The sequence below is a fragment of the Rhinatrema bivittatum genome, chromosome 3, assembly GCF_901001135.1.
Source record: "Rhinatrema bivittatum chromosome 3, aRhiBiv1.1, whole genome shotgun sequence".
In the NCBI taxonomy this organism is placed as follows: Eukaryota; Metazoa; Chordata; class Amphibia; order Gymnophiona; family Rhinatrematidae; genus Rhinatrema; species Rhinatrema bivittatum.
The window spans coordinates 450068223-450080751 of NC_042617.1; the positions used below are offsets into that span (position 1 = coordinate 450068223).

At 44.4% G+C, this 12529-nt stretch overlaps 1 protein-coding gene across 2 annotated transcripts in view; it reads right to left on the minus strand.

Moving 5' to 3' along the window:
• LOC115088024 (zinc finger protein 189-like) overlaps positions 1-12529 on the minus strand; it is a 47304-nt gene that overhangs the window by 22036 nt on the left and 12739 nt on the right. The window lies entirely within an intron of this gene.

Consider the following 12529-nt stretch of genomic DNA (forward strand, 5'->3'; position numbering starts at 1 on the left):
GAAGCAGTCCTGTGTTTTTCCCTAATGTCTGTGCATCAGTAACTTAGACCAGCGGTTCTCAACTGGTGTGTCGCGACACACTAGTGTGTTGCCAAGCACCGGCTGCTGGGTCGCGTGCTCCCGGTCTCTCCCGCTGCTCTTTCTTCCCTGCTGCCGTTGCCGCCGGGCTATCAACACGTTCAAGCCCAGTGGGAACGGCAGCAGTGCTAAAAAAAAAGCTGTGGCACTTGTGGCTGGGCCTTTTCTTCTTCCCGCGCCTGTCCCCCCCCCCCCCCCCCCCCGTGACCCGGAACAGGAAGTGATACGCGGTGCGCGGGAAGGAAAAAGAGCAGTACCGCATGATAAAGTAGCAGCGGCGGCTGCAGCATCGGCCCCCGAGCAATTGAAGCAGACGGTAATCGGGAAAGGAGAGAGCAGCATGAGCCTCCCGCGGCCGATGGGATTCTACTTTCTTGGCTTGCGGGGGCTGGAGGAGGAGGCTGCTGCAGCTACCATTTGTGCTCGGGGAGGGGCGGGAAAGAGGAAGTGAGTGAGAGAAAGAAGCAGCCAGCCTGCGTGTGATTGAGAGCCTGCGTGTGAGTGAGAGAAACTGGTCAGAGAGCTGATGTGTGTGTATATGTGAGAGACAATGAAAGTGACTGATCAAGGAGATGACTGATGTGTATGTGAGAGTGTGAGACATTAGTTAGGGAGGTGACTGATGTATGTGTGTGTGTGTGTGTGTGTGTGTGTGTGTGTGTGTGTGTTAGAGAGAGAAAAAGCATGGAAGTGAGAAAGCATGGGTATGTGAGAAAGCATGGGTGTAAGAAGCCTGCTGTTGGGGGGGGGGGGGGGTGGATGTGTGTGAAAGAAAGCATGGGAGTGAGAAGCCTGATTATGTGAGAGAGAGAGAGCATGGGAGTGGGAAGCCTGTGTGTGTGTGCATGCTTGAGAGCGAGAGACTGGTTGGTAAGGTGACGGTGTGTATGAGAGAAAGAGACTGGTGTGTGTGAATATGAGAGAAAGAATGTGATTCAGGGAATGAGAAGCCTGTGCAGTGAAGAGTGAGCATGGAAATGAGAGAGAGACTGGTGTGTGTGTATGTATGTGTATCTAACAGAGAGAAAGTGATTATGGGAATGAGAAGCCTGTGCATGTGAAGAGAGTGAGCATGGGAGTGAGAAACCTGGGTGTGTGTGAGACACAGCATGTGAGGGAGAAGCCTGTATATGTAAGACAGAACATGGAAGTGGGAAGCCTGTGTGTGTATGCATGAGAGAGATCAGGTGACTGGTGTGTGTGTGTGAGAAAGAAAGTGATTATGGGAATGAGAAACCTGTGCATGTGAAGAATGAGCATGGGAGTGAGAAACCTGGGTGTGTGTGAGACTCAGCATGGGAGTGAGAAGCCTGTATATCTGAAAGAGAACATGGGAGTGAGAAGCCTGTGTGTGTGTATGCATGAGAGAGATCAGGTGACTGGTGTGTGTTTGTGTGTGTGTGTGAGAGAAAGAAAGTGATTATGGGAATGAGAAGCCTGTGCATGTGGAGAGAACAAGCATGGGAGAGAGAGACTGGTGAGTGTGTGTGAGACAGAGAAAGTGATTATGAGAGTGAGAAGCCCGTATATGTAAGTAGAACACGGGAGTGGGAAGCCTGTGTGTGTGTATGGCATGAGAGAAACTGTTCAGGAAGATGACTGGTGTGTGTGTCAAAGACTGTTTGAGAGATGATTGGTGTGTGAGAGACAGAAACTGGTCATGGGGGCATGACTGGTATGGTGTGTGTGTGTGAGAGACATGGGCATTAAGGAAGAGGACCATGAGTATAGAGCTTAGCCTCTACTGCTGCTTCTGCTGTGTGCTACGACCTGCATGGAAGAGGAGTAGGAGAGCTGCTGGAGGGGGTAAGTAAAGGTGGCTTTTTAAGTTTATTTTTCTTGATTGACTGCCATTTTAATTATTTAATATTATGTGATGTGTCTGCTTTTTTTTAAATATTTTATTGGTGTTTGGAGAATTTTTTTTTTTTTATTCTTTATTTATGAATTTTCAAAAACAAATTAAAATTCACTTATTCTGTTTCCAATTACACATTGAAATTTTTAAGGAAAATGAGGAACATAAACATTGTATACATTACTAAAGAAATAACAAGAGAAAATTAGTTTCCTTATTTTCCAATTACCAAACAATATAGGGGCCCAAAGAGCAGACCTAACATATTCTTTTTTAGAAGAAAGCAAATTTCTAAATAGGTAAGACAGAGGAAACACAGATTTATTTAATTCCAACTATTTTAACTGGGGGGATCGGCTGCTTGACCCTGACCCTGAGTTCTACGTTCTTCCAGGAACCTTTCCAATTCTGAAGGATCATAATACACATATTTTATACCATCAACCCTCATAATGCATTTACATGGGAATCTTATTATGATCTGGATTCCGAAAGTTCTAGCTAAATTAGCTAACATAATAAACTTTTTTCTACGTAATTGGGTGTCCTTTGCTACATCCGGGTAAACCCATAACTTCTGGCCCAGGTATGAGATGGATCTATTCTGCATAAAAAGTTTAAGAATTTTATCCCTTTCCATAGAAAGGGCAAATTTTACTATTAATGTTCCCCTTTTCTCAATCTGGTCACTAAGAGAAGTTTCTATAAACTCGGTAATATTCAAAGTATTTTCCTGTGGGGGAGTAGTTAAGTTAACATTTTGATTTCCTTCACCCAGAAAATACGCGTTAATTATAGATGGAAAATTATCAGATGAAAGGGACAGAACTTCAGTAAAGTAGTTCCTAAGCTGTTCTATTGGTGAAATCATCTTACATTTAGGGAAATTTACAAATCTTAAATTGGGATATCGAACCACATTTTCTAGGTTCTCTAGTTTCCTAGCCATAATACTTTCCCCTTTTATTATAGATGTTTGCACTTCCTTTATTTTACTTATTTCTACTTCAACTTTCTTAAGAGTAGTCCCATTACTTATTACCTTTGGGCTTAATCCCAGCAATGTAGTCTGTACATCCTTTATATTAACATTTAAATTTTCTACGTTTTTCTGTAAAGACATTATTGCTGTCCATAACATTTCCAATGAAACTTTTTTTACATCCCCAAGATCAACATTAGGGGCAGCTGGCATATGCAATAGTTGAACCAGTTCCTGTTCTGAAGTATTACCAGGGGGGGGAACAAGCACACAAGCTCCAGTTGTCATAGTTCTCCCACTTGTTTCACCAGATCTTTGATCCAATCGCTGGGGTAGTGGGAACTCCCACTTCTCCTTTACCATCCCTGTTGGATTTTTATGAACTTCCTCTAACGGGCTAACCGGCACATACGCAGTCCGTAGTATTGGAGAGCCTTGGTCATAAATACCAGCAGGGGTCATTGGTGGAATTGGTGTCATTGGGACCCCGGGACTAAGGCTCACTTCTCCCGACAAGGGAGATATCTGCTCAAAATCTCCACTTGTAATGGGACACTCCGGGGTTACATTTCCTGTGCGAGAGTAAAAGCCAGTCAAGGTAGTTTGTAGTTTGGAGAATGTTTAATAGTTTTTATGAGTTTTTAATTGTTGGATGTTATTCTGTTCATAGCTGTTTTGAAACATTTATTCTGCTTATTAGTATAGTTTTACAATTATTTCTGCGTGGGGATCTATAGCTGCTTGCTAGTTCTGTTTTCCTAATAAGAGGTGTATTCGTTTTTAGGACCTGATTTAATATTTGTAATGTTGCCTTTTCATAGATAGGGTTGCTCCTGTTTGAGTGTATTCCATAATACAGGTGTAACTGTGTGCAGATTAGTTTATGTGCATTACTACAGATCCTGGGAGTATGTTAGGTCGGTTCTGTGTCTTTTACCGAGATGAGATATTTTACTAGCATGTAAGCATTTGTATCAGTCTTATATGTTGTGTTTTCTCAAGAGGACATGCATTGGAGGTAAACTGCTGTCTTTTCATAAGTAGGGCTATTGAGCCTGGAAGTAGAAGGAGTTTGAGTTGCTGTTACTGAGATGACACCAGAACCAGAATATCTTTTTTGTAGGGTGAGTTGTATGGGGAATGTCATAATTCTGCTTTACATCCATTATTGTGGGTCAGGGGGGTTCCCGTGGATGCAAACTGTACTTTTACATCTAGCCCCGTGACGATCATGGGTCAGTGTCACGCATGTGAGAACCATCTGTCAGGTGTGTCCCGACAGAAAAAAGGTTGAGAACCACTGCTCTAGGTTATGTAGCAGTGCCTCAACGTTTTTGTTTCCTGCCTCCATCTGCTGGTAGGGATGCATGACCCCCACTTGTCTGTACTGATCTGTACATTTCTAATGTCTGTCACTTGTTCTGTATTTGAGGATCTGCCTATGCGATAAAGGCACGGATTTCTGCTAATGTGTAGCTTCCATTTAGGGAATTTAAACCAACCCAGCTTGCTTTGTTTTTCCAGTATGAGATTTTATCATGTTCTAGGGTCTTGTGTAACATTTGCAAAGCTGCCTTTTCATGGGAAGGATGATTGGTGTTTGAGTCTGACAGTTAGTGTGTATAATGTGCATTTGCTCTATCTATTTTTCATGAATTTCTTGCAGAATTTTGTATTACTTGACAATGTTCTTGGTAGCAGATGGAGTCTGTGTTGTGCTGTTATTGAGACGATACTAGAATTTGAATATTATTTTTGTATGGTGAATAGTAAGGGGGAACGTCCTAGTTCTGCTCTGCACTCGTTGGGGTTGTTGCTGTGGATGCAGGGTATGTTTACATGGCTTGAGGTGCTTGGTTTATATTGAGGTTCTGTCCCATCCTGTATAGATCCCACACTTAGATCCCACATAGAAGATTGAATGATACTATTAAATAATTTTAATGATAGTTTTACTAGGTGTTTGAAACTGGCTAGAGGTTTCTTTGCTGCAAAGACAGTCCTTCTCTCTAGAGCAGTGGTTCTCAACCTTTTTTCTGTCGGGACACACCTGACAGATGGTTCTCACATGCGTGACACACTGAACACATGATCGTCACAGGTCTAAATGTAAACATACACTCTGTATCTACAGGATCCACCCTGACCCTCCAACAATGGGTACAGAACAGAACTAGGACATTCCCCGTTCAATTTACCATACAAAAAAAATATTTCTGGTGTCATCTCAGTAACAGCAACATAAACACTCTCCTACCAAGTGCAATTGCCCTCCTTATGAAAAAACAGTAATTTACCACCAATGCATGTCCTATTGAGAAAACACAACAAATAATATTGATATAAATGCCTACATGCTAGTAAAATACTTCACCTTGGTCAAACACATAGAATCGACCTTCACCAAGTACAGAAAGACCGTAAATTACAAATATGGAGACAGAAAGTGGAATGGAAACCCAAAAAAGTCACTCTGCATTCTGTGCAAAACAGAAATATAGCACCTAACAGACTCCCAGGATCTGCAATAATGTACACAAACTAATGCGCAAAGATTTCAAACACTAACAACTATACCTATGAAAAGGCAACACTACAAAAATTTAGCCAGGCCCTAAACACCAATACACCTTCTATTAGGAAAACAGAAGAAGACAAGCTTCTATAGATCCGTACACAGAAAATACAAGCTTGCAGAATACCCTTACCTGGGTCACACCCTTAGAACACAGACAGACCCTCACCAAATACAGAATAAAGTGCCCATAAAGCTAATGTTTTTGTTTTTGCGTTGTTGCACTGCATACACTCAGTCTGGCTTCTTGCTGTTTCCAGTTCAGTTTCTGTTTCCACATTTCTATTCATACATTTCTCAAGTAATATAAAATAATAATTCTAAAACTAGACTAATAAATATAATAAATGTTTCAAAACAACTGATAAATAGAATAACATCCAATCATTAAAAACTTACAAAATTATTAAAAATTCTCTAAACACCAAGAAAATATTTCAAACAGCAGACATATCACATAAACCCAATAATTAAAATGGCAGTCAATGAAGAAAGATAAACTTTAAAAGCCTTTACTTACCCTCTCCAGTAACTCTCTTACTCCTTTCCATTGTAGGCCAATAGCACACACCAGAAGCAGCAATGGCTGCTGAAGCTCTGCCCTTACGCTCTTCTTCCTTAGGGCCCATGACTAGTCTATCTCACACACACACACATACACACACACTTTCTCTCTCTCACACACACACACACACACACAGACATGTTACCTCCCATACCAATCTCTCTTTCTCTCTCTCTCTCACACACACACACTCACACACACACACACTAGTTACCTCCCTGACCAATCTCTCTTTCTCACACACACACACACACACCAGTCACCTCCTGACCAATCTTTCTGTCATACACACGCAAGTCACCGCCCTGACCAATCTCTCTCTCTCACATATACATACCAGTCACCTCCCTGACCAATCTCTCTTTCTCACACACAAACATCACCTCCCTGACCAATCTATTTCTCTCACATACACATACCAGTCATCTTCCTGACCAATATCTTTCTCTCTCTCAAACACACACACACACACACCAGTCACCTCCCTGACAAATGTCTCCTTCTCTCTCTCACACACACACACACACACACACCAGTCACCTCCCTGACCAATTTCTTTCTCTCACACACACCAGTGACTTTCCTGAGCAGTCTCTTGCTCTCATATGTTTTCTCTCTTACTTACACACACAGTCTCAATCACACACACACATGCGCTGGCTCACTCACTCACCCCCACCCACAGCACACAGGGCAGCTACAGCCCAAGGTAGCCGGTATGCTGCTATTAAAAGCAGAGTCCTGACAGGCTGGAAACTGCAGCAGGAGTGACCTCCCCCATCCCGCAGCAGTAAGAAGCTGTTTGCTTGTGCTGCTATCACGACACAGAGCAGTCAGCTGAGAATGTAATTCTATGCTTTTTCTTCTCCCCACCCCAGCCTTTTATTTTTTCTTTTTCAGTTTATTATTATTTTTTTATTTTCTTGCTGGTGTTGCGATGGCGAGAGAAGGGGAGGTCGGAACCAGGCCGGGGGGGGGGGGGGGGCGGGGGGGGGGGGCAGCGGTGCCGTACTCCTGCAGCCCCTGGCAAAGTAGCCAGCCATCACCGATCTTCAGCTCTGGGTCCGGGCAGCTAATGGATGGATTTCCCCAACAGCCGCGCGGCAGGAAATCCCTGCGGCCACATTCTCAGCTGACTGCTCAGTGCTGCGATAATCACAGCATAGGCAAACTGCTGAGTGTAGCCGAGTCGAGGGGGGGGGGGGGGGGGGAGCCTTGGTGTGTGATTTCTGCAGCAGAAGCATGCATGCTTGGCCTTTTCTTCTTCTTGGGTGCCCGGTAAACATCACTTCCTCTTCCGGTCCACAGGGGCGGGAAGAAGAAAAGGTCACGTTCCTGTTATCGGCTTTCCACAAACACTGCTGCCATTCCCCTCGGGGCTTGAATGTGCTGATTTCCCAGGGAGGGATGGCAGCAGTGTTCGCCTCGCTGAGGTGAAAGGGGAGGAAAGCAGCGGTGTGCGACACACCTGCCGGTGCTAAGCGACACACCGGTTGAGAACCGCTGCTCTAGAGGCACCACTGACATGCATGCCTGGCACCTTGTGACATGGTGCAAAATGTTTGCAGTGGTGCTTCCTGCTTTATGAGCAGGATTGTCTAGTCTCCACACAGATGGAGCTTGGTAAGAGGTGAATGTGGAAAAAGCCATGGGATCCCCTCTGGAACAAACTAACAGGGCAATTTTCCCGTCACAGGATATGTAGTATGACTCCCTGATGACAGTTACATGGGAACGCAGGACAGAGATCATTTAAAGCTTAATATTTAAAAGTGAGATATCCAATTATGTGTTATTTCTGGAATTTTTTTGGGAGGGAGGAGACTGGAAGCTGATGATTGTGATTTGAGTTTAATTATCAATATCTCAGGGGGAAGGAGGGCATATTGGCCCATGCTACGAACCTAGTAACGCCTCTGCCAAGAGCACCATAGTGTGCATGATAACCCTGCAGCCCTCTTCTGGCCCCATCAGTCCCAATGGAAGATGGAGTAGGGATTGCATAAGAGAGGAACTGAGGGAGAGAATAAGAGAGGGGATGGCAAAGAAGATCAGCTGTGTGAGGTGAGAGAAGGGAAAGGAGTTAGGGGAATAATGGATGTAATCCTCCCTCGGAAACTGCAGGGGTGGTAAAAGCCTGCCTGCAGCCCTGGAACCTGGATTCTTCCAGTGGGGAATAGCACAAAAAAAAGCTGAGGCTCAAGGGGAGTCATACACCAGGCAAGAAAAACACAGTCCACACTCCAAGTGATGTTCCAAAAAGAAGACAGAATTTATTAAAACAGTCCAAAAATCAAAGTCCAATTAGAGCAGAATAAAGATGGAGAAAACATCAGCAGTATAAGTCCAGAATTCAGTTTTAGAAACAACTTCTCCCTTCCAACCACAAAAAAAAACTTCTTACAGGTTACTCATGGTTCTCTTTACTTCAAAGCTGATTACTTTTCAGGGGCTTTCCCAGTCCAGCCCCATCCAAATATAGCGGAAATATTTCTCTTCCTGTAATCTCCGTCCCAAGCTATGGGCTTCCCAAGGCAGATAGGGGATCCCTCAGTTAACTGAGATAGTTTTATCATTAAAATCATCCATTGCACCTGAAGACTGGAGGGTGGCCAATGTAACTCCAATATTTAAAAAGGGCTCCAGGGGCAACCGGGTAACTATAGACCAGTGAGCCCGACTTCAGTGCCAGGAAAAATAGTGGAAACTATTCTCAAGATCAAAATCGTAGAGCATATAGAAAGACATGATTTAATGGGACACAGTCAACATGGATTTACCCAAGGGAAGTCTTGCCTAAGAAACCTGCTTCATTTTTTGAAGGGGTTAATAAACATGTGGATAAAGGTGAACCGGTAGATGTAGTGTACTTGGATTTTCAGAAGGCGTTTGACAAAGTCCTTCATGAGAGGCTTCTAAGAAAACTAAAAAGTCATGGGATAGGAGGCGATGTCCTTTTGTGGATTACAAACTGGTTAAAAGACAGGAAACAGAGAGTAGGATTAAACGGTCAATTTTCTCAGTGGAAAAGGGTAAACAGTGGAGTGCCTCAGGGACCTGTACTTGGACCAGTGCTTTTCAATATATATATATGTATATATAAATGATCTGGAAAGGAATATGACGAGTGAGGTCATCAAATTTGCAGATGATACAAAATTATTCAGAGTAGTTAAATCACAAGCGGATTGTGATACATTACAGGAGGACCTTGCAAGACTGGAAGATTGGGCATTCAAATGGCAGATTAAATTTAATGTGGACAAGTGCAAGGTGTTGCATATAGGGAAAAATAACCCTTGCTGTAGTTACACGATGTTAGGTTACATATTAGGAGCTACCACCCAGGAAAAAGATCTAGGCAACATAGTGGATAATACTTTAAAATCGTCGGCTCAGTGTGCTGCAGCAGTCAAAAAAGCAAACAGAATGTTAGGAATTATTAGGAAGGGAATGGTTAATAAAATGGAAAATGTCATAATGCCTCTGTATCGCCCCATGGTGAGATCGCACCTTGAATACTGTGTACAATTCTGGTCGCCACAACTCAAAAAAGATATAGTTGCGATGGAGAAGGTACAGAGAAGGGCAACCAAAATGATAAAGGGGATGGAACAGCTCCCCTATGAGGAAAGACTGAAGAGGTTAGGGCTGTTCAGCTTGGAGAAGAGACGGCTGAGGGGGGATATGATAGAGGTCTTTAAGATCATGAGAAGTCTTGAACGAGTAGATGTGACTCGGTTATTTACACTTTCGAATAATAGAAGGATTGGGGGCATTCCATGAAGTTAGCAAGTAGCACATTTAAGACTAATCAGAGAAAGAACTTTTTCACTCAATGCACAATTAAGCTCTGGAATTTGTTGCCGGAGGATGTGGTTAGTGCAGTTAGTGTAGCTGGGTTCAAAAAAGATTTGGATAAGTTCTTGGAAGGGAAATCCATTAACTGCTATTAATCAAGTTTACTTAGGGAGTAGCCACTGCCATTAATTGCATCGGTAGCATGGAATTTTCTTAGTGTTTGGGTAATTGCCAGGTTCTTATGGCCTGGATTGGCCTCTGTTGGAAACAGGATGCTGGGCTTGATGGACCCTTGGTCTTATGTTCTTGGAAATATTCCTTGGCCTTTTCAACAAATTCAAACTCTCAGATCTTCTCCAGTCTAGACAGCACTGTAGGCATTGAACAAAACTGCAACCCCAAAACTGAAAGGGGCAGATTTTTAATGTTATGCGCGTGGGGGTACATTTGTGCATGCTACACGGTGTGCACAAATGTACATCCAATTTTATAACCTTGCGCGCGCCAAGCCCTAGGGGAGCCCCGATGGCTTTCCCCGTTCCCTCCAAGGCCGCTCTGAAATCGGAGCGGCCTTGGAGGGAACTTTTTTTCACCTCCCCCCCACCTTTCCCTCCCTTCCCCTATCTAACCCACCCCCCCAGCCCTACCTAAATCCCCCCCCTACCTTGTTTTGCCGAGTTACGCCTGCCTCTGGCAGGCGTAACTTGCGCACGCCGGCCAGCTGCCGGTGCGTGAACCTCCGGCATGGCCGCTGTGCCGGAGGCCTCGGGAACACCCCCGGACTGCCCCCGGCTCGCTCATTTTTGAAAGCCCCGGGACATACGCGTTTCCCGGGGCTTGTGTGAGCTGCCGAGCCTTTGCAAAATAGGCTCGATGCACGCAGGGGTAGGTTTTCGGGGGTTATGCGCGTAACCCTTTGAAAATCTACCCCAAAGACTTCTGACTCGTAAGAGTCTCAGCCTGCCCCCCACACTTTTCACCAACTGTTCCCAAAAAACACCTCTGCCCAGTGCTTGTGGAAGCAGCTTATCCTCCCAAGACCCTGTTCACTCATCACCCCACACACACCTCCCATAGCCTGCTTTGAGCTTGAAAGTTTCCCATGATAAACACAGCACATGATTCAGCTGAGGCACCTGTACCAGAGAAAGTGCACAGAGCTTAAAAAGAGCTGAAAGGTTGAATGGTAAAAGGGCAGGTTTCCTCTTTATGGGAGCCTTGAGTGGTTTTAAGCAGTGTGGCAGCACCTGCTGGAAGTGCAAGAGGTTAATCTGGAACCAGCATAAGACTATTCCAGAGCCCTGGGTCAGCTATGTGTCAGGAGGTGTAACCTGCCTTCTTTATAGACAAGAGTGCTCGCTTGTGAATGACAAATGTGTGAAGCAGAGGTGATAAAAGATCCTGACTCTCCTGAGTCTGGGGCTGTTCCAGATTGCAAGGAAAGAGAGTTGGATGGAGCTGTGATCCTCACCCAGGATCTTAGAAGGGAGCAGCAGGAGTGCAGGGATTTTCCCCTAAAACATCCCCAGAGGCTTGAGAGCAGAGAAGTACAGAGTGCAGTACAGCTTGGAATTTGGAAGTGAAAAGATAAAATCTGCCCTTAACTGAGGCAGGAACTTTTCTGCACCAGGAAGCCAAACTGTGCCACAGGGAACTTGTTTTGGGCTTTGGAGGATCCTGATGCTGCAACAGGGGGATTTTTCCTTGAGCTGCGCAGAACATTCTTTGCTAACTAAGGAGACAAAAGAGAGTACCAGGCTAGCTTGTGCAAAGTCTAAGGAGAAGAGAAACAAAGAAACCAGATACCCTGAGTTGCTATAACAGGAAATTGTTATTTAAGGAGAAGAGTTAAGATTTCTGGAACTGTAATTCTATTTGATTTCTGCATCTACCTGAACTGTCACTGTCACTATGTTTGATCCTGAAGATTCTGCAGTAAACTATTTATTATTTGAAGCACAACTTGAGCCTGGAGAGTGGTTTATTTATGTGGAGTGTCCTCAGCCTGGTACTGGCCCTGCAGGTTATCCTTCCCCCCAGCTCACGGCCCTGAAGACTTGATTTCCCCACCTTGGGATAGAGACCCCAACACTCCCCAAGGCTGGGAAAGTGACCCTGGTGTACAGGGGATTACACAACCTTATAGTGAGGCCCTAAACTGCCTTATACCAAGAAGGGAAGACAGAGTGGGAGTGAGAGAAGGGATCATCACCTGGGGAGAGAAGGGTGGGAGTGGTCACAACCGGGATGGGATTGAGGGATGTGTGAGGCTGCTGAAGCAGTGAATCAAGGCTGGGGGTGAGGGGTGGGGAGTGTGAGTCTTTACTTTAAAGACAACGAGGTGAATTTTCAAAGAATTAGCATATATGCACGTAAGTAGCCTGTACTAAGTAATCGGCATTTTATAAATATCGAAAGTACGCATGAACTTTACGTTTCACGTGCACATATACATGTGAAAAAAGGGCAGTCTAGGGGTGTCCCGGGGTGTCTTGCAAATTTAAGAGTCTTACGGGTGCACACTCGGCAGTTTACTCGCATTATTTTACACCTGCTAAATATCTTGCATAACTGATATCAGACTTATTTATGGTATACTATTGGCAGGGTAGGAGGACTGGATGAATTTGGAGGAGTTTAGACTGAAGATCCAGGAGTGTCTCAATGACA